The 22,213-nt window shown below is 35.6% G+C and overlaps 1 protein-coding gene across 4 annotated transcripts in view; it reads right to left on the bottom strand.

Moving 5' to 3' along the window:
• Nucleotides 1-22,213, bottom strand: part of TBCEL (tubulin folding cofactor E like) — a 74,216-nt gene that overhangs the window by 5,158 nt on the left and 46,845 nt on the right. The gene's annotated exons all lie outside the window — the stretch shown is intronic.

The following is a 22,213-nucleotide window of genomic DNA, read 5'->3' as shown; positions in this document are numbered from 1 at the left end:
AAACACACATACTCCTTAGAAAATATATGGTTGAAATGTATTCAGGTAGAACTTCTTGGAAAAGCTGGTGGTATGATGAAACAAACTACACAATAATCTTCTCTCAAGACTTGAGCCCCAAATAGTGTTTTTTAAAAGGGTAAAAATATCACCAGCAGCAACTAACTAAAGAAGAGAAGGAAAAACCATATTGCCACAATCTTTTAAAAGGAACCCAAGGCTCTGTACTATATAGTTCTGCTAAGCAAGGATTCTAACCCAACCTCCAGAAGCCATTATGGAGAAAGAGGGTAAGGAGACAAAGTCCTGAGCATTCTGACTAATACTTCCCAATTTAAAGGAAACTGAACTGAGGGGTAAGGAGTGGCTGAGAGGAAGACTGAGGAAACCCTTTGGAGACGGGAAGCCTCTACATCCCACTGCCAGGATGTCAGGATCTTAGCAAAGGCAAACAAAACAAACCAAAAACCCCCAACAAACAAACTACCAGGATCTGAAATTTTCCAAGGCTCAAAACTGAAAAAGTGAAATGATTCAAAGTCTAAGGGTATCTCTCCTCCACCCTGTCTCCTAGTATACGCCTTCAAGTAAGTCAAACACTGATTATGATAATTTAATAAACTCTTGTAAAAGACAACAGAACCCAGGGGTCAAATAAAAACTTAACCCAACTCCAGAGATGTTTTCCCTTCAGACCACAGAAAAGCAGACGGAATTGTAATACCCCAGCTCTCATACTCTGCAGAGGAGGGACAAAAGAAACAATGGCAAAGGGGTCAAAGAGAGTTTATTTATACTATGTTTCAGTAAAGAGATGGTCTGGAGAGAGGTGCCCGCTTTGAAGCAAGAAGGTAAAGACACAAAATGGCAACTAAGCACATAGCACAGAAAAAAGAGTAAAAGAAAGGAACATATAAATAAGTAAAAGGCAGAGGCGGAGCTCAATATGAAAGAAAACATAACTGAAGGAAAAGAAAATGTCTCATAAGTACTTTAAAGTCTAGAGATTAATAAGTGCATGAATATAATAAAACAAGAGCTCAAAGACAAAGGATAAACAGCAGAATGAGATGAAGGGAACTTACAGAGCCAGTGAAACAAACTGAGGAGCAAAACACGAACATTATTGAACAAATAAATAAATTAGAAAGCATGACCCAGGAATATTATACCTTGCCAAGCATTTTTCGGAAATAAATTTGACAAGCAAATATTCTGAAACAAGAATTTAGGGAATAGGGCACCCATGAGCCCTTCTGAAAAAGAAAAAGATAAACACTACTCAACAATGAGGTTAAAGAACTAGTGGTAAACCCTGAAATCTATTTAAATATAAAACTAAAACTTAAAATAATAATTGTATAATCCTAGACTTAATGCTTGACACTATAGTCAACTGAATTAATCTCAACTATAAACATATTTGTATCCCGAATTATGACTCAAGTGCAGAAACTAGCCTACTTCGTCCAACTGGTCAAGTCTATCTACAAATTAAATGACTATAAATTAGGACACTAAGGTCTTACAGTTTTCTCAAAACCAACATGTCCAGAAATAATTCACTGTCACTCCCCAACTATCTTCTCTTCCAGTCTTTCTTTTCTCAGTAAATGGCACCAGAAACTGTCTAATCATCCTAGCCAGAAACTGGATAGTCATCCTGATTCCTTCTTATTTCTCCTCTCCACTTCTCCCATTCAATCAATTGCCATGTCCTACTAATTCTATTCCTAAATATTTTATGAATCTATTGCAGCTCTCTCGCCCACATGCCTTATAAATTCAAGCCACTATCATTAATAACCTGGATTGCTATAGCTTTCTCTGGATGCATAAGCTAGATGAGCTTCCTCAGTATCTGTTCCAAACGCCTCCTGGAATGTCTTCCTGTACTGCAAAGACTAGAAAGCTGAAAACTACATTTCCCACACTCCTTTGCAAGTGAGATTATCTTCTATCAATTACTGTCAACAGCTCTGGGGTGAGATACAGTGGATCTAGTAGGCATGGAGTGGGAACAGTTTGGGTAGAGGCTTCCTAATTACCAAACTGCAGTTCAAGCAGTGTGTTCCTGGAGTCAACACCCCTGGCAGCAGCTTGCTGACCTCCAGGTCACAGTTAAGGTGGTTGTGATCCAGCACTAGGGACAGCAGCTTCCTGAGCCTCCCTTTTTCTGATTCTAGCAGAGGCAGCAGTGCTTTTGGTGGGCCAGTTCTGTGGTACTGTTCTAGAGGCAATCCTCAGGAGACAGCCCTTCCAAAGATTTTGTAAGCACCTTACTCCCTGTATTAAATCCCTTTCTTCTTAAAATAGCTAGCACGGCTTCTGTTATCTATAACTGAATCCCAGTGAAACTCCTTCAAATGGTTTCCTATGACTTCAGTGTGGCCCACGCTGATCCTTGTCTATACCAAAGCCAACACGACTGCTATAAAACACAAATTTGACCACATCACTCCTCTACTTAAAATCATACAAAACCCATCAGAATAAAGCCCCATATCTTTAGCACGACTTTGGTAGGCAGAATTTTGGCCCCCATGAGCTTCATCCCCTGCTGTTATTCTCAAGATTTAATCATGTTATATGGCACAGTTGTCCTTAAGACAGGGAGATTAACCAGAGGGGCCTAATCTAATCATATGAGCCCTTAAAAACAGACAAGTTTCTACAACTAGCAGAACAAGAAGTCGGAGAGATCCTAAGCATGAGAAGGACTTGACATACCATTGGTGGCTTGAAGATGAAGTGGGTCATGTGGAAAGCATAAGAAGAAACAGAATTCTACCACCATTCTGAATGAGTCTGCAATGTGCTTCTTCTCCAGAGCCTCCAATAACAAATGCAGCCCTGCTGACCCCTTGATTTTAGCCTTGTGAGACGCTAAGCAGAGAACCCAGTTGAACCACACCTTGCCCACATATCTGACCCACAGAAACTGTGACATAATAAGGAGGAGCTGTTTTAAGTGCTTAGTTTATGGTAATTTGTTACAGCAGCAATAGAAAACTAATACAATGACTATAAAAAGCCCTTCATGACTTGGTTCCTTCATAACTTTCCAACTTTGTTTTGTGCCATCAACTTTACCACTTTCTGCACCTGCCTTTCCACTTGTTTAAATCTTAAAATCAATGTTTATTTATTAATTTTTCAGGTAAGGCCAGCAGACTTTCATACATAGATAAAAGTTTGGATATGGGCCATAACAAATATTCACTCTTTAGTCTATAAAAATGAAGAAAAGGCACTAAGAGTTGTGACTCACTACACACACAGAATATGTTCCCCTAAAAGTTACATACATGAAAATCAAGATTTTAAGATAATATGTTTACTCCCAATTATCTTATTTTGAATTATCTTTAAGCAGGGCAATTCAGTAAATATAAGAAATCATGACTTTACAAAATGCCCAGTAAATTTTAGAAACAAATTCTCCCTAGTCTTCTAGCTTAGATATTTTATTCATTATTCAAAAGTCCATCCAAACTGAACTATATCTGCATACTCTGCATTATCTGAGTTTTTCTTAGCATCAGCCCCAAAGCTATAGTCTTTTTATTTTTTTTTTGAAGATTGGCCCTGAGCTAACATCTGTTGCCAATCTTGTTTTTTTCTTCTTCTTCTTCTCCTCCTCAAAGACCCCCAGTACACAGTTGTATATTCTAGTTGCAGGTCCTTCTAGTTCTGCTATGTGGGATGCTGCCTCAGCATGGCTTGATGAGCAGTGTTAGGTCTGTGCCCAGGATCTGAATGAGCTAAACCCTGGGCCCTCAAGTGGAGTGCATGAACTTAAACACTTGGCCATGGGGCTGGCCCAGAACTATAGTCTTAAGAGGTAAATGCTTTCTGATAACTAAGTATTTTCAAAACTAATGATCTCAATTTATATTCTACTAATTAGTACTTCTATCAATTAGTACACTAAAAAGTGTTTAATGTTTATAAATCTCACTCCTCAAGTGGGCAAAATGCTATAAAATGAGCTTGGAAGATATTATTGACAAGGATGTATTGCAATAATCAAATGCTAAAACGTAATTTATACTGTATTTGTGTTCAGAAGTTGAAAATGTGTGTACACCATTCCATGATGACCTTCTAACAGAAAATGACTAATCACAAGAGAAACAAAATTTACTACACACAGCATAATGGCCAGCATGACCACATGGGCAACTGAGACTGATAAATGGAAACCAAATGCTAGCTGCAACCTTGTGAAGAACACTTTGTTAGGGCTGTTGAGTCGATTCTAATTCTTAGCAACCCTGCGTACAGCAGAGCAGAACCCTGTATGGTCTTTCTGTGCCATCCTCTCATCTTCCCGCGCTGTATCAAACGATGCTCCATCACTATTCATAGGGTTTTCATGGCCAATTTTTTCAGAAGTGGGTGGCCAGGTGCTTCTTCCTAATCTGTCTTAGTCTGGAAGCTCCATGAAACCTGTCCACCATGGGTGACCCTGCTGGTATTTGAAATACTGGTGGTACAGCTTTCAGCATCACAGCAACAGGCAGCTGCCACAGTGTGACAACTAACAAATGGGTGATGTGGTTCCCTGACTGGAAAATGAAACTGGGCTGGGGCAGTGAGAGTGCCACCAAGGCTGGCTATGAAAAACACTACCCACAGGCAAACTGGCGCTGTGCTTTTTTTTTTCCTTCCTGGCATTATGCTTTTATTTTCTTCCTATTAAATAAAAACACCCGCTGAGAGAAAAGCTTCTTTCAACTTTAAGGGTCTTTGAATAGGGAGTAGTTAGAAGTCAGACTACCAGTAAAGTGGGGTTGAAGGTGGCACTAACAAAGAAGGGAATGAAAAACGAAGCCATCCTTAATGGAGCTGGCGTAGCTCCATTTCCAACGCACATAAGCAAACCTTCACACACTAGGGCATCCTGGTCCATGGCACACCTGTCTAACATGACAGACCTATGAGCAGATTTTAGTACCATGATGGTCAGGTTAAGAGACGTATGCTCCTTTCTCCTTATTGCCCATTTTCACTCTTGATTCCTGAGATACCTGGGAGCATTTCCTTAATCACAATTCAGTCACAGGTCTAGGATTCCAGAATGAATGAAGACTTGGCACACTACTTGAAAAAGACTCCAGGTTCCTACCATAAGCCATAGTCATAGGGAGAATTTATGATAAAACCTAAAATCCAAACTTGGATAGAGACAAAAGGAGAACTCCTTCTCAGCTCTGAGTAGCCTTATAAACTATCCTAACTAAATAATATAAACATTAAATGTTTTACATAATTTTTAGGAAACTGGAAAAGTAAAGTAGGCCTAGAACTAGGGGCTTTTAGGTGGCAGAAAACATCCACGTTTGGACCTCACGTCTCCAAATCCATAAAAGCAGCAGCTCACAATCTCAAGGAGCATCCTAGAGAAAAATGATGGTATTTACATTTTATGCAGGTGCTTACACCACAATGGCAATAAACGTATCCCAGAGGTGATCTATCCATCTGTTACAACTGCCTAGAGGTGTGCTTGCAGGCGGCCTGGGTAGCAGTCTTAAGCTAACAATTCTGTTAATCTATTGTTGGTCAAAGGCAGACTCATATTGAATCAACTGGAGTCTTTATTCTAAACAAAGCCGTCTTGCTCCAAAATTAATCCCTAGTACATCCATCTCTCTAAGAAATGCAGCAAATAAAACATGAAAAATCTCAGATGGTTCACTTGGTTGAACCGAATCACTGCAGAATAACTAGAAGAAAAACATTCATTTAGTTTACTCGGTTTCCCAAGGCATTATGAAGGATTCGAAAATATATTGCAAACATCTGATTGCTGTTATTTAATCTCTCTTGCTATAGTTTGCTTTCTCTCATTTTGTAGGGTACCACATCATGGCATACCAAACAAATTTCCTTAACATTCTACAACTGGGATGTTACACTCTACTGAAGCAGTTTTCTCTAGGTCACCAATATCCTATTTATTAAAACACATAAATATCACATTTTAGAGGTAGAAAGACTTTAGAGATCATCTACTACATATTTTACAGATATAGTAACTGACAGCCAGTTTGCTAGTCCAGTCTGTTAGCTAGTGAATGGAAAGGTAGAAATTAGAACTCAAGTCTTGTTCTCAGACCATCATTCTTTCTTAGTTCTCATTATCTTAATGGTTTGCTGTAATAATGAAAACTGTTCTAGAAATTCTCTCCTCCTTTCTACATTTCAAATGCCCCCTTTCAATCTGTCTTTATGGGTTCTTATTCCTCTTTTTACCACCCACACTTAGGTAGTCCTCAAAATTCACTCCCGCATTTTCTTCCCTTTTCTCTTTATGATCTATCACAGATCTCATTCTCTTTGCTTAGCTTAAACCATAGATATTCCCCACTTGTTTTCCTCAAGCTTCTGTATTTCATCTACCTTCAGAATTATTTATTCTCACCTTTCACACAGAGCAAAGTATCTTGAATTGAACTTAGTATTTTCCAAATAGTTTTTCATCAAGGCTTAAGTCATAGAATTTTGTTTCAACTCACTATTTCTTAAATTCAAGTCCTCTTAAAATTGCCTAGTGAATGGATAAATAGGATGTGACCTATTCATATAACAGAATATCATACAGCAGTTAAAAGAATGATTTGACCTACATTTACCAATATGATTAGGACTTTGATCAAAATGGCTCCATAAATTCACATTTTAATGCACTTCTGCTCCAAACAAAGAGTAAAATGGATAAAATATGAAAATCTGAATTCCAAAAAGACATACTCCAAGCTCAAAAATAACAGACATCTCCATGGACTAGAAATTGAACAGAAATCCAAAGTACACAACTGAAACCACAGGACCATTGGACTCCGAATCCAAAGCAGGCAATAGCAGTCAGGAGTTTAGGTTCTTTTTTTTTCATTTACTTGTTTATTTTTGGATGTACATCACAATATATTTCGAATTCTGTATAGATGGAGTTTAGGTTCTATGAGGCAAAGGAGATTCAAAGTCCTCCATGGGGGACAGGGGAACTTGAGCCAGGTTCACTGCTTGAAGCAGGGTAGAGTTGGGGTGATGTGACACTGGGCATGAAATAAGGATGCAAAAAAACTGCTGAAGATACACTATCTATGGCTACCTCTTTAGAGCAATAGGTCTAAGTAAAAGAAGTAAAAAGATAGCTCCACTATCAGTGATTAAATCAAACCACCTGCTGTCTAGGTGACTAGATCCACATTAACTATAATTATTATGGGGCAGGTTCTTTGAAATCCACTATAAGAGCTGGTCCTATCTAGACCAGGACAATTGTCTCTAGACAATTGCAAAACCATTAGGGAGAGGTGAGCTCAAACAGGAAGACAGTACAATCCTTAGTGTGTATGTATATAGCAACAGAGGTTCAAGATAATGAAGCAAAAAGTGATGGAAACTGAAAGCAAAAATAGACAAATCCACAGTTACAGCTGGAGACTTCAACACTCATTTCTCAGTAATTGATAGAACAAGCAGGCAGAAAATTGTTAACAATATAAAAGACCTGAACAACATTAAAAGCTTGACCTGACATTTATAAAACACACTCCCCAACAACATCAGAATACATTTCTTTTTCTAGTGGAATACTGACCAAGACAGACCATAATTCTAGGCCAAAAACACCTCAACAGGTTTAAAAGAATTGATATAATACAAAGTATGTTCTTTGACTATAATGAAATTAAACTAGAAATCATGAACAGAAAGACAACCAGAAAATCTCCAAGCATTTGGAAAATACACAACACATCTGTAAATAATTTACAGATCAAAGAGGAAGTCACAAAGGAAATTAGAAAAAATTCTGAATTCAATGAAAATGAAAATATAATACATCAAAAATTACAGAATGTAGCTAAAACAGTGCTTAGAAAGAAATTAATAGAATTAAATGTTTATAAGAGAAAAGAAGAAAGGTCTCGAATCAGTGATGTAAGTTTCTACCTTAAGAAACTAGAAAAAGATGAGCAAATTAAACCCAAAGCAAGGAGAAGGAAGAAACTAATAAAGATATGAACAGAATTCAATGCAATAGAATGCAGAAAAATAATAGAAAACCCATGAAATCCAAAGCTGGCTCTTAAGGTTAGTAAATTTGATAAACCTCTAGCCAGACTGATCAAGAAAAGAAGATACCAATATCAGGACCATCACTACAGACCCTACAGACATTAAAGTTAGTTTATAATAAGTGAATATTATGAACAACTTTATGCCCATAAATTCAATAACTAAGATGAAATGGATGAATTCCTTCAAAGACACAAATTACCAAACCTCTTTCAAGAAGGAACAGATAACTTAAATCAAGCTACATCTATTAAGTAAATTTAATCATAGTTAAAACCTCCAGCAAAGAAAACACCAAGCACAGATGGCTTCACTGAAAATTCTACCAAATATTTAAGAAAGAAATAATATTAATTCTACACAGATCCTTGTAGAAAAGAGAAGAGGAAAGAACACTCAAACTCATTTTATGAGGCCAGAACTATCCTAATATGAAAACATGACAAAGACATTAGAAGTAAAGAAAATTACAGATCAATATCCCTCATGAACATATACACAAAAATCCTCAACAAAATATTAGCAAATGAAATCTACTAACATAAAAAGAAGATGATACTATATAACCAAGTGAGATGCATCCTGGGAATTTAAGTCTGGTTAAACATGAAAAAAATCAGTCAATATGATTCACTATATTGACACAGTAAATAAGAAAAATTGTATGAATTTCTTAAGAGATGCAGGAAAAGAAAAAAAAAGAAGTATAAGTCATACGGATTGGAAAAGAAGAAATACACCGTGCCTTGTCATAGACAACATGATTGTCTACAAAGGATCTACAAAAGAACAACTAGAACTAATAAGTTTAGCAAGGTTGCAGAATACTAGGTCCCTATACAAAAATCAATTGTATTTCTATACCCAGCAATGAACAATTGAAAACTGAAATTAAAAAAACATCTATTATTTTGAACAGGACTAAGATACCTGAAATCCTTAAATAAAAATGTAACAAAATATGTGCAGGATCTATACATGGAAAAATACAAAGAACAAATTTCTGAAATAAATCAAAGAAGACTTAAATAAATGGAGACATATGCTGGTTCATGGACAGGAAGGCTCAATATTATTAAGATGTCAATTCTACCTAAATTGTTCTATAGATTCAACACAACCCCAACCAAAATCCTGGCAGAATTTTTTCCTAGAATTCAACAAGTTTTTCCTAATATTTATATGTAAAGGCAAAGGAACTAGAATAGCCAAAATAACTTTGAAAAAGAAGACCTGAGTTGGAGGACCCACGCTACCTGAATTTCAAAACTTACTATAAAGCTACAGTAATCAAGACAGTGTGATATTGGGAAAGGATAGACACATAGATCAACAGAAAAAAACAAAGAATCCAGAAATAGAGAGTCTACCTAGACAGTTAATTGATTTTCAACAAAGGTGTAACATCAATTCAATAGAAAAAAGATAGTCTTATCAATGAATATTGCTAGAACAACCGATACCTATATGTCAAAATTAAAACAAAACAAAAACCTAATCCATATCCTACACCATATACAAAAATTAACTCAAGTGAATCACAAGCTTAAATGTAAAACCTAAAATTATAAAATGTCTAGAAAACATATAAGAAAATCTCTGTGATCTTCGGTTGGTCAAAGATTTCTTAGACATGACACTAAAAGCATGATCCAAAAAGAAAAAAACCAGTAAGGTGAATGTCATCAAAATTTAAAGCTTCTGCTATTTGAAAGAAACTTTTAAAAGAATGAAATGACAAGCCAGACTGAGAGAAAATATTTACAAAACACATATCTGCTAAGGGACATACATCTGGAATGTACAACGAATTCTCAAAATTAATAATAAGAGTACAAATAACTCAGTACAAAAATGGGCAAAAGATTTTAACAGACACTTCACCAAAGAAGGTATATGGACACGAAATAAGCTCATGAGAAGATGCTCAACGTCATTAGTCATTAGGGAAATGCAAATTAAAACTACAATGAGATACCACTATGTATGTATTAGAATGGCTAAAATTAAAGAGAGAAACAAAAAAACTGAAAATACTAAGTGGTGATGAGGATGTGGAGCAACAGGAACTCCCATATGTTGCTGGTGGGAAAGCAAAGCGGTTATAGCCACTTTGGAAAACAGCTTGTCAAGTTAAACATGTACTTCCCATGTGACTCAGCAATTCTACTTCTAGGTATTTACCCAGGGGAAAGAAGAGCTTATTTTCACACAGAAACCTGTAGGTAGTAACATATCCCAGCTTTCTTAGCAAATTGGGAAAAAAGAAAAAGCAAGGAAAAAACCCAAATGTAATTTAGCTGATGAATGGCTAAGTAACTGTGTTACATCTATATAAAAGAATACAATTGAGTAGTAAAAACAATCTCACTAGTAACATACTCAAGATAGATGAATCTCAAATGCATTATGCTAAGTAAAAGAAACCAGACTCAAAAGCCTGCCTCAAATCAATAATCTATACTCCTACCTCAAAAATTAGAAAAAGAAGAGAAAATCAAGGAAAAGGAAGAAAATAACAAAGAAATCAAAGGTATTTTTTTAAAAAAGGAAAACAACACTGAAAACTACAAAACATTGCTGAAAGAAATTAAGGAAGACACACATAAATGGAAAGACAGTCCATGGTCATAGATTAGAATACTTAATATTAAGATGTTTCTACTACTCAAAGCAATCTATAGATTCAACGTAATCCTATCAAAATCCTAATAGCATTTTTTTTGCAGAAATAAGAAAAATCATCTTCAAATTCACATGGAATCTCAACAGGTCCTGAATAGCCAAAACAATTTTGAAAAGGAGGAATAAAGTTGGAAGACTCACACTCCTTTCCTTCAAAACATATTACAAAGCTACAGTAATTAAAACAGTGTGGTACTGGCATAAAGACAGACATATAGACCTATGGAATAGAGTAGAGAGGCCAGAAATAAACCTCATATACATGGTCAATGATCTTTGATAAAGGTGTTAAGACCACTTAACAGGGAAAGGACAGTTTCTTCAACAAACGGTGCTGAGAAAACTGGATATCCACATGCAAAAAAATGAAGGTGGACCCTTATCTTTCACCATATACAGAAATTAACTAAAATGAATTAACGACTTAAATATAAGACCCAAAACTATAACAATTCTAGAAGAAAACATGAAGGAAAAGCTTCATGATGTTTGATTTGGCAATGATTTCTTGGATATTGCACAAAAAGCACAGGCAACAAAAGCAAAAATAGACAAATGAGATACATCAAACAAAAACTTTTGTGCATCAAAAGATACAATGAACAGAACAAAAGGGCAACCTACAGAACAGGAGAAAATATTTGTAAATCATATATCTGATAAAGGGTTAATATCTAGAATATATAAAGAAATTCTACAACTCAACAACAAAAAATCAAAAAGCCTGATTTAAAAATGGGCAAAGGACTTGAATAGACATTTCTCTAAAGATGACATACAAATGGCCAACAAGCATATGAAAAGATGTTCAAAATCCCTAATCATCAATGAAATACAAATTGAAACCACAATGAGCTACCCTCTCACACCCGTTAGGATGGCTACTATCAAAAAACCACAAAATAACAAGTGTTGGTTGGTGAAAAAATTGGAACCCTTGTGCACTGCTGGTGTGACTATAAAATGATGTAACAGCTATGGAAAACAGTATGGTGGTTCTTCAAAAATTAAAAATAGAATTACCATATGATCCAGCAATCCCACTTCTGGGATTCAAAAGAATTGAAAAACTGGGTCTTGAAGAGATAACTGCACACTCATGTTCAGAGCAGCACTATTCATAACAGCTAAGAGGCGAAAGCAACCCAAATGTCTGTTGATGAATGAATGAATACATAAAATGTGGTAAATACATAAAATAGAATATTATTCAACCTTAAAAAGGAAGGAAATCTTGTCATACGCTGCAACGTGAATGAATCCTGAAGATATTATGCTAAATGAAATGTCAGTCACAAAAAGACAAATACTGTATGATTCCATTTATATAAGGTACCTAGGGTAGTCAAATTCATAGAGATAGAAAGTAGAATGATGGATGCCAGGTGGGTGCAAGGGGCTGGAGGGAGGGGGTAGTGGGAAGTTGATGTTTAATGGATATAGAATTTCAGTTTTGCAAGATGAAAAATGTTCTGAAGTCTTGTCACACAACAATGTGAATGTATTTAACACTACTGAACTGTATATTTAAAAATGGTTAAGATGGTGAATTTTATGTTATATATGTTTTACCACAATTTTAAAAAGTGGCTAAGATGGTAAATTTTGTTATGTGTAGTTTACAACAATTAAAACCTAAAAAAAATTTTAAACGATAAAAAAAGAGAATTAACAAATTTTACACAATCTTTTCCAGAAAACAGAAGAGGAGGGAACACTTACCAACTTGTTTTATGAAGCAAGTGTTACCATCATACCAAAAGAACATAAAATAGAGTTTAAAAAAAAGAAAATACTACATACTAATATCTCTTGTGACCTTAAACTCAAAAATCCTCAACAAAGTATTAGCAAACTAAATCCAACAATGTATAAAAAGAAATATACACTACTACCAAGTGGAATTTATTCTAGGTATGCAAGGCTGGTTCAACATTTTAAAATCACTCAATATAGCTCCCATATCAACAAGCTCAAGAAGAAAAATCATTGTATTAACTGACACAGAAAAAGCATTCGAAAAAAAATCTAATATCCATTTATGATAAAAACTCTTAGCATGTTAGAAATGGAGGGGAATTACTTCAACTTGATAAAGAGCATCTATAAAAAACCTATAGTTAACATTATACTTAGTAGTAAAAGACTGAATGCTTTTCCCTAAGATTGGGAGCAAAGCAAGGGTGTCCACTCTTACCATCTTATGCAACATAGTACTGGAGTTCTAGCTACAGTAATAAGGCAAGAAAAAGAAATAAAGTCATACAGATTGGAAAGGCAGAAATAAAATTTTTCATATTTGCAAATGACATGAAATACTTAGGTGTAAAGCTAACAAAAGATTTACAAGACTTGTATGTTGAAAATTACAAAATGCTGATGGAAGAAATCAAAGAAGGGCTGAATAAATGAAGAGACATACTATGTTCATGCAGTGAAGACCCAATATAGTAAATATGCCAATCTTCCCCAAACTGATCTATAGGTTTAATATAATTCCTATCAAAATCCCAGCAAGATTTTTTGTAGACAGGGAAAAGTTTAGTCTTAAATTTATATAGAAAGGCAAAGGCACGAGAATATCTAAAATAATCTTGAAGAATAAAGTGGGAAGAATCATTCTATGTGATATTAAAGCTTATTAAATAGCTACAGGAATCAAGACAGTGGGGTATTTCTAGAGCAACAGACACATAGATCAGTGGAACAGAATGGAAAAAAACCCAGAAAAATATACTCTCTTGATTTTTCAAAAAGTTGCAAAAGCAATACAATGAGGGAAGACAGTCTTTTCAACAAATGTGCTGGAGCAATTGGACAACCATGGGTGAGAAAAATAAACTTCAACCTAAACCTCTCACCTTGCATGAAAGTTAACTCAAAATAGATCAGGGACTTAAATGTGCAATGTAAAACTATAAAACTTCTAGGAAAAAATAGGAAAATTTTCAATAGCTATGGCTAGGCAAAGAGTTCTTGACACTAAAGCACAATTCATAAAAGGAAAATTTGATAAACTGGACCTCATCAATATTAAAAGTTTTTGTGCTATAAAAGCTCATGGAAAAAGAATGAAAAGACAAGCTACAAACCAACATAAAATATTTGCAAACCACATATCCAACAAAGGACTAGTATCTAAACTATATAAAGAACTCTCCATCTCAAAAATAAAGAAACAATCCAATCAAAAAATGGCAAAAACCATAAAGAGGAGAGTGATGTCAGCAACATGGCAGAGTGAGCTGTTCCCTTTGAGTCTCCCCCTCTGAATTACAATGAAATGGACATTCTTTGACCTATGGAGGATACCCACACAGCACAACAGGATGCCTGAGAGACCCACGCAGCTATACATCTGAAGGTAGATGGAATGAATCCCCAGAAAGCACTGAAGATAGATGAGTGCTCCTCTACCCCTCTCCAGCAACAGCAAGCCAGGTTGCAGGTCCTCATGCAGTGAGGGACAACCGAGGCTGTGGATGAACGCTATCCCAGCCTGTGGGAGCACAAACTGTGCTGCAGCAGCCCCACCAGTGGGAACGCACCCGGGAGTGACTGTAAGAAAAAGCAGCAGCAGTCCTACATGTGCACATGAATGCCTTCCAGGCCTGCAGGAGTGCCCACCATGCCACCATGGCTCCCTCAATGGGAACATGCTTTGGTGCAACTGTAAGAAGAGGTGGTGGCAGCCCTGCACATGTGCATCCTTTCCCAGTCTATGGGAGAACCCACTGTGCCACCACAGCCCCAATGAGTGGCCTTGGTTCAAAACCCATGAAGAAGCCTCACCCAGGCACAGTGGCTGGTACAACTATAAGTGGAGGTGGCAGCAGCCAAGAGTATGCGTGAGTGCTATCCTGGCCTGCGGGAGCACCCACCACACCTGCACAACTCACAGCAGGTGGGGTGGGATCAGAAACACAGCTCCTGCTTCTCCCCAGCAGCAGCCAGTAGAATTTGTGACATGATACTACCACAAATGTGCCACAAATGATCACTTCATTAAATATCATGAAGAACTACATTAAGACTACAGAACAGAAGGAAAATGATGTCTCCAGAAACCAACTCTAAAGTCACAGAAATTTACACTCTAGATGACAGAGAATTGAAAATAGCTGTTATAAAGAAACTCAAGTTACAAGAAAACTCAGAAAGACAGTTCAATGAGCTCAGGAATAAAATTAATGAGCAGAAGGAATACTTCACCAAAGAGACTGAAACTCTAAAAAAGCCCAAACAAACAGAAATTCTGGATATGAAGAACACAATTAATGAGATAAAAAATAATCTAGAATCCTTAAACAAATAGAGCTGACAGTATGGAGAACAGAATTAGTGCTTTAGAGGACAGAAATATAGAATGCTTCAGGTGGAGGAGGAGAGATAACTAAGAGTTAAAAAACATGAAGGAATTCTTTGAGAAATATCTGACTCAATTAGAAAAAGCAACATAAGGATTATAGGTATCCCAGAGGAAGAAAGGAGCAGAGAGTTTGTTCAAAGAAATAATAGCTGAGAACTTCCCAAACCTGGGGAAGGAACTGGACTTACAAACACATGAACCCAATAGAACTCCTAATTACATCAATGCAAAAAGATCTTCTCCAAGGCATATAATAGTAAAACTGGCAAAAGTCAATGACAAAGAAAAAATATCAAGGGTAGCAAGGCAGAAGAAAAAATCTACAAAGGAACCCCTATCAGGCTTTCAGTGAATTTCTTGGCAGAAATTTACAGGCTAGGAGAGAATGGAATGATATATTGAAAATACCCAAAGACAAAACTTTCAGCCAAGAATACTCTATCCTGTGAAACTATCCTTCAGATATGATGGAGAAATAAAAGCTTTCCCAGATAAACAAAAGCTGAGGGAGTTCCTTGCCACTAGACCTCTCTTACAAAAAATGGTGAAGGAAGCCTTAATACTTGAAACAAAAAGGCACAGGTCTACAAAGCTTTGAGCAAGGAGATAAACAGACAAAATCAGAAAACTGCAGCTCTTTATCAGAACAGGTTATCAAACACTTAATTATAACATAAAAGATAAAGGGAAGGAAAGCATCAAAAATACCCATAAACACTTCACTTTAGTCACAAACTCACAACACAAAAAAGAATAATTTGTGACAATTATGGGAATTGTCAAAGGGGAAGAGGCAAGGGATGGAACCTGCTTAGGCTAGCGGAGATAAGAGGCTATCAGAAAATGGACTATCTTATCTACGAAATCTTTTATACAAACCTCAAGGTAACCACTAAACAAAAAATCAGAGGAGAGCCACAACTCATAAAGAGAAAACCGAGAAAACTACCAGAAAACAACCAAACTGAAATGATAGTCAGAAATACAAAGGAAGAGAAACAATGGAAATATAGAACTGGAAAACAAGAAATAAAATGGCAGTACTAAGCCCTCATATATCAATAATCACTTTAAATGTAAATGGATTGAATTCTCCAATCAAAAGACACAGAGTGGCTAGATGGATTAGAAGACAAGACACACAATATGCTGCCTCCAGGAAACACATCTCAGCTCTAAAGACAAGCATAGTCTCCGAGTGAAGGGATGGAGGAAGATACTCCAAGCAAATGGCCCACAAAAGAAAGCAGGTGTTGCCATACTTATATCAGACAAAGCAGACCTCAAGATAAAAATCACAATGAGAGACAAAGAGGGGCAGTATATAGTGATAAAAGGGGCTCTCCAGTAAAGGATATAACTCTTATGAATACATATGTACCTAACACAGGAGCACCAAAGCATATAAAACAACTATTAACAGATCTAAAGGGAAAAACTGACAGTAATACCATAATAGTGGGGACCTCAACACCTCACTAACATCACTGGATAGATCATCCAGACAGAAAGTCAACAAGGAAATAGTGGCTTTACATGAAACACTTAATCAGATGCACTTAATAGATACATATATATATAGAACACTGCATTCAAAAACAGCAGAATACACATTCTTCTCAAGTGCACATGGAACATTCTCAATGACAGACCACCTGTTGGGAAAAAAGGCAAGCCTCAATAAATTTAAGAAGATTGAAATCATATCAAGCATCTTTCCCAACCAAATGCTATGAAACTAGAAATCAACAACAAGAAAATAGCTCGGAAAGTCAAGATACATGGAGACTAAACAACATGCTACTGAACAACCATTGAATCAACGAAGAAATCAAAGGAGAAATTAAAAAATACCTGAAGACAAATGAAAATGAAAAACAATATACCAACTATTATGGGAGGCAGTAAAAGTGGTTATAAGAGGGAAATTGATAGCAATACAGGCCCACCTCAACAAACAAGAAAAATTTCAAACAAGTAATCTTAAACTAACAGAACTAGAAAAAGAAGTACAAACAAAACCCAAAGTCAGCAAGGGGGAAATAATAAAACTCAGAGCAGAAATAAATGAAATAGAGACTAAAAAAAAAATAAATAAAGAGGATCAATGAAACTATGAGTTGATTCTTTGAGAAGATAAACAAATTTGACAAATCCATAGCCAGACTCACTAAGAAAAAAACAGACAAGTCTCAAATAAATAAAATTAAAAATGAAGGAGGAGAAATTACAATGGATACCATAGAAATACAAAGGATTATAAGAGAATACTATGGAAAACTATATGCCAACAAATTGGATAACTTCGAAGAAATGGAAAAATTCTTAGACTCATCTAACTTCCCCAAACTGAATCAAGAAGAAATAGAGAATCTGAAAAGACCAATCACAAGTGAAGAGATTGAAACAGTAACCAAAAACCTCCTAAAGAACAAAAGTCCAGGAACTGATGGCTTCTTTGGAGAATTCTACCAAACATTTAAAGAAGATTAGAACCTATCCTCAAATTATTCCCCAAAATTGCTCCCTAACTCATTTTATGAGGCCAACATCACCCTGATACCAAAACTAGGCAACGGCAACACAAAGAAGGAAAATTACAGGCCATATTGCTGATGAACATAGATGCAAACATTCTCAACAAAATATTGGCAAACCAAATACATTAAAAGGATCATACACTGTGATCAAGTAGGATTTATACCAGGAAGGCAGGGATGGTTCAACACCTACAAATCAATCATGCAATACCCCACATTAACAAAATGAGGAATAAAAAATCACATGATCACCTCAATAGATGCAGAGAAAGCATTTGACAAGATCCAACATCCATTTATAATAAAATCTCTCAATAAAATGGTATAGAAGAAAAGTACCTCAATATAATAAAGGCCAAATAGGACAAACCCACAGCCAACATCATACTTAATGGTGAAAAACTAAAAGCCAGCTCTCTGAGAACAGGAATAAGACAAGGGTGCCCAATCTCACTACTCCTATTCAACATAGTACTGGAGGTTTTGGCCAGAGCAATTACGCAATAAAAAGAAATAAAATGTACCCAAATTGGTAAGGAGGAAGTGAAACTCTCACTGTTTGCAGATGACAAGGTTGTATAAATAGAAAACTACAAATAATCCATCGGAAAACTACTGGAAATAATCAACAACTATGGCAAAGTTTCAGGGTACAAAATAACTTACAAAAATCAGCTGCATTTCTATACACCAACAAGGAATTAGCAGAAAGAGACGTCAAGAATACAATCCCACTTACAACTGCAACAAAAACAATAAAATATCTAGGAACAAATTTAACCAAAGAAGTAAAAGACCTATACACTGAAAACTATAAGATATTATTAAAAGAAAGTGGAGCTATAAAGAAATGGAAAGATATTCCATGCTCTTGAATTAGAAGAATAACATAGTTAAAATGTCCATATTACCTAAAGCAATCTACCAAGTCAATGCAATCTCAATCCAAATCCCAATGACATTCCTCACAGAAATAGAACAAAGAATCTTAAAGTTTATATGGAACAACAAAAAACCCTGAATAGCCAAAGCATTCTGAGAAAATGAACAAAGTTGGAGGCATCACAATCCCTGACCTCAAAATATACTACAAAGCTGTAGTAATCAAAGGAGGATGGTACTGGCACAATAACAGACACACAGATCAATGGAACAGAATTGAAAGCCCAGAAATAAGACCACACATTTGTGGACAGTTAATTTCTGACAAAGAAGCCAAGAACATACAATGGAGAAAGGAAAGTCTCTTCAATAAATTGTGTTGGGAAAACTCAACAGCCACATTTAAAAGAATGAAAGTAGACCATTATCTTGCACCATATACAAAAGTTAACTCAAAATGGATTAAAGATGTAAATGTAAGACCTGAAACCATAAAACTTGTAGAAGAAAATATAGGCAGTACACTCCTTGACATCAGTTTTAGCTGCATTTTTTCGAATACCATGTTAACTCACGCAAGGGAAACAAAAGAAAAATAAACAGATGGAACCATATCAGACTAAAAAGCTTCTGCAAGGCAAAGGAAACCATGAACAAAATGAAAAGACAACCCACCCACTGGGAGAAAATATTTGCAAGTCATATATCCAACAAGGGGTTCATTTCCAAAAAAGAATTCATACAACTCAACAACTAAAAAATAAACAACCTGATCAAAAAATGGGCGGAGGATATGAACAGACATTTTTCCAAGGAAGATATACAGACGGCCAACAAGCACATGAAAGATGTTCAACATCACTAAGTATTAGGGAAATGCAAATCAGAACTACAATAAGATATCACCTTACACGTGTCAGGATGGTTATCAGTAATAAGACAAAAAATAACAAATGTTGGAGAGAACATGGAAAAAGGGAACCCTCATACACTGCTGGTGGGAATGCAAACTGGCTCACCCATTATGGAAAACAGTATGGAGATTTCTTAAGAAATTAAAAATAGAAATATCATGCGATCCAGCCATCCCACTACTGGGTATTTATCCAAAGAACTTGAAATCAACAGTTCAAAGAGATTTATGTACCCCTCTGTTCATTGCAGCATTATTCACAATAGCCAAGACACAGAAGCAACCCAAGAGCCCTTCAACTGGTGAATGGATAAAGAAGATGTGGGGTATCTTCTTTTATATACATATATATAAAATATATATCTACACACACAATGGAATACTACTCAGCCATAAAAAAGACAAAATTGTTCCACTTGTAACAACATGGATGGACCTTGAGAGTATGATGTTAAGCAAATAAGCCAGACAGAGAAAGTCAAACACTCCATGATTTCACTCATGTGGAAAATAAACAAACACATGGATAAAGAGAACAGATTAGAGGTTACTGGAGGGGAAAGGGATTGGGGTGTGGGCAAAAGGGGTAAAGGGGCACACATGTATGATGATGGATAAAAATTAGACTATTGGTGGTGAGCATGATGCAGTCTATACAAAACTGATTAATAATAATGCACACCTGAAATTACACATTATAAACCATTATGACCTCAATAAAATAAGTGGAAAAAAAAACCATGAAGAGCTATTTTACTGAAGAGACTTTACATATGGCAAATAAGCACATCAAAAGATATTCAACATCTTTAGCCATCAGGGAAATGAAAATTAAAATCATGAGATATTAACATCTATCAGAATGGCTAAAATAGAAAAATAGTGACAATACTAAATACTAGCAAGACTGCAGAGAAACTTGATCACTCATTTATTGCTGTTTAGAATGTAAAAGGTACAGCCATTCTAGAAAACAGTATGGTAGTTTCCTATAAAACTAAACATGCAATTACCATACTACTCAGCAATTGCACTTCTGGGCATTTAGCCCAGAGGAATGAAAACTTATGCTCACACAAAAAAACTGTACAGAAATATTCATAGATTGTCTTATCTGTAATAACCAAGAACTGGAATCAACTCAAATGTTCTTCAACAGGTGAATGATTAAACAAACTGTGATACTTACAAACCATGGAGTATTACTCATCCATAAAAAGGTACAAACTACTGATATATGCAACAATTTGGATGAATGTCCAGGGAATTATGCTAAGTGGAAAAAAATAATCTAAAAAAAGGTTATATACTGTATGATTCTATTTATGTAATATTTTTGAGATGGCAAAATTTTAGAAATGAAGATAAGAATAGTGGTTGCTAGGGGATAGGATAGGGATGGGAGTGGGGACCCAGCTGGGATCTGAGTGTGGTTATAAAAGAGCAAACTGAGAGATCCCAATGGTGATGTAATTGTTCAGTACCTTGAAAACAACGGTGGATATACAAAACTACACATGCAATAAGATCTGTGGAACTAAATACACACACACTCACAAACATGTATAAGCAAAACCACAGAAATCTGAATAAGATCAGTGGACTGTATCAATGCTAAGATCCTGGTTGCGATACTGTACTACAGTTCTGTAAAATTTTACTATTACGGGAAACTGGGTAAAGGGTACACGGGATGTGGCTGTATTATTTCTTACAATTGCATGTGATCCTATAATTATCTCAAAAAAATTTCAATTAAAAACAAAGGCTAGGTACTATATGATTCTATTTACAAGACATTCTGGAAAAGTCAAAGCTATAGGGAGAGAAAATAGATCAGTGGTTGCCAGAGGATGAGAGTCAGAGGAAGGGTTGAGGAGTACAAAGAGATTTTTTCAAGTAATATAACTGCTATATATTCTGATTGTGTTAGAGGTTACGTAACTGTAGTGTTGGTCAAAACTCAGAACTGTACACTAAAAAGGGTTAAACTTACTCTATGTCAATTATACCTCAATAAGCCTAACTCTAAACAAAGAACACTACTAAAAGATAATCATTTAGCAGGACCAATCAAGAAAAAAGGAAAAGGCACAAATAAACATTATTAGGTATGAAAAAGGAGATGAATATTGATACAGCACATTCTTTTAATCACAAAGATCCCTCATTATGGAATGATATTGAAGATCTATTGTTAAGTGCAAAGGGAAAGATGTATATTGTTTTGTGACCATTTGTGCACAAAAATTATGCACTGAATAGCAAAGGGAAATATAACAAGAAACCCATGTCAGTAGTTGCCTAGGGACAAAATACCTGAGTGGCTGCTAAGGACACAAGTTGGAAAAAGATTTGGTTTTTGGTTTATATTCTTAAAAAAATTTTCAGCCAGGTTCCATGTGGAAGTATCATTTAGTCCAAATGAAAATTAAATAGAATAAAATAATTTGAAAACTTAAACACCTACTCCTAAATCATAAGAATATTATGAATGACAACAAAAATTTAAACTTAAATGAAACAGTTAATTTAATAAAAAACTATAAAATTACCGACCCAATTCATTTTATGAAGTTAATATAAGCTTCATAACGAAACCAGAAAAGAACAGTAGAAACGAAAATTACAGACCAATTTTAAATATGAAAATAGTTGGAAACATCCCAAATAACATTATAATATTAAGTTCCGCAGTGTTGAAAAAGAACACTTAATATTTTACAACCAAGT

The sequence above is a fragment of the Equus przewalskii genome, chromosome 6, assembly GCF_037783145.1.
Source record: "Equus przewalskii isolate Varuska chromosome 6, EquPr2, whole genome shotgun sequence".
NCBI lineage: Eukaryota > Metazoa > Chordata > Mammalia > Perissodactyla > Equidae > Equus > Equus przewalskii.
The sequence above is the reverse complement of the archived record's forward strand: the minus strand, read 5'-3'. Positions and strand labels throughout refer to the sequence as shown.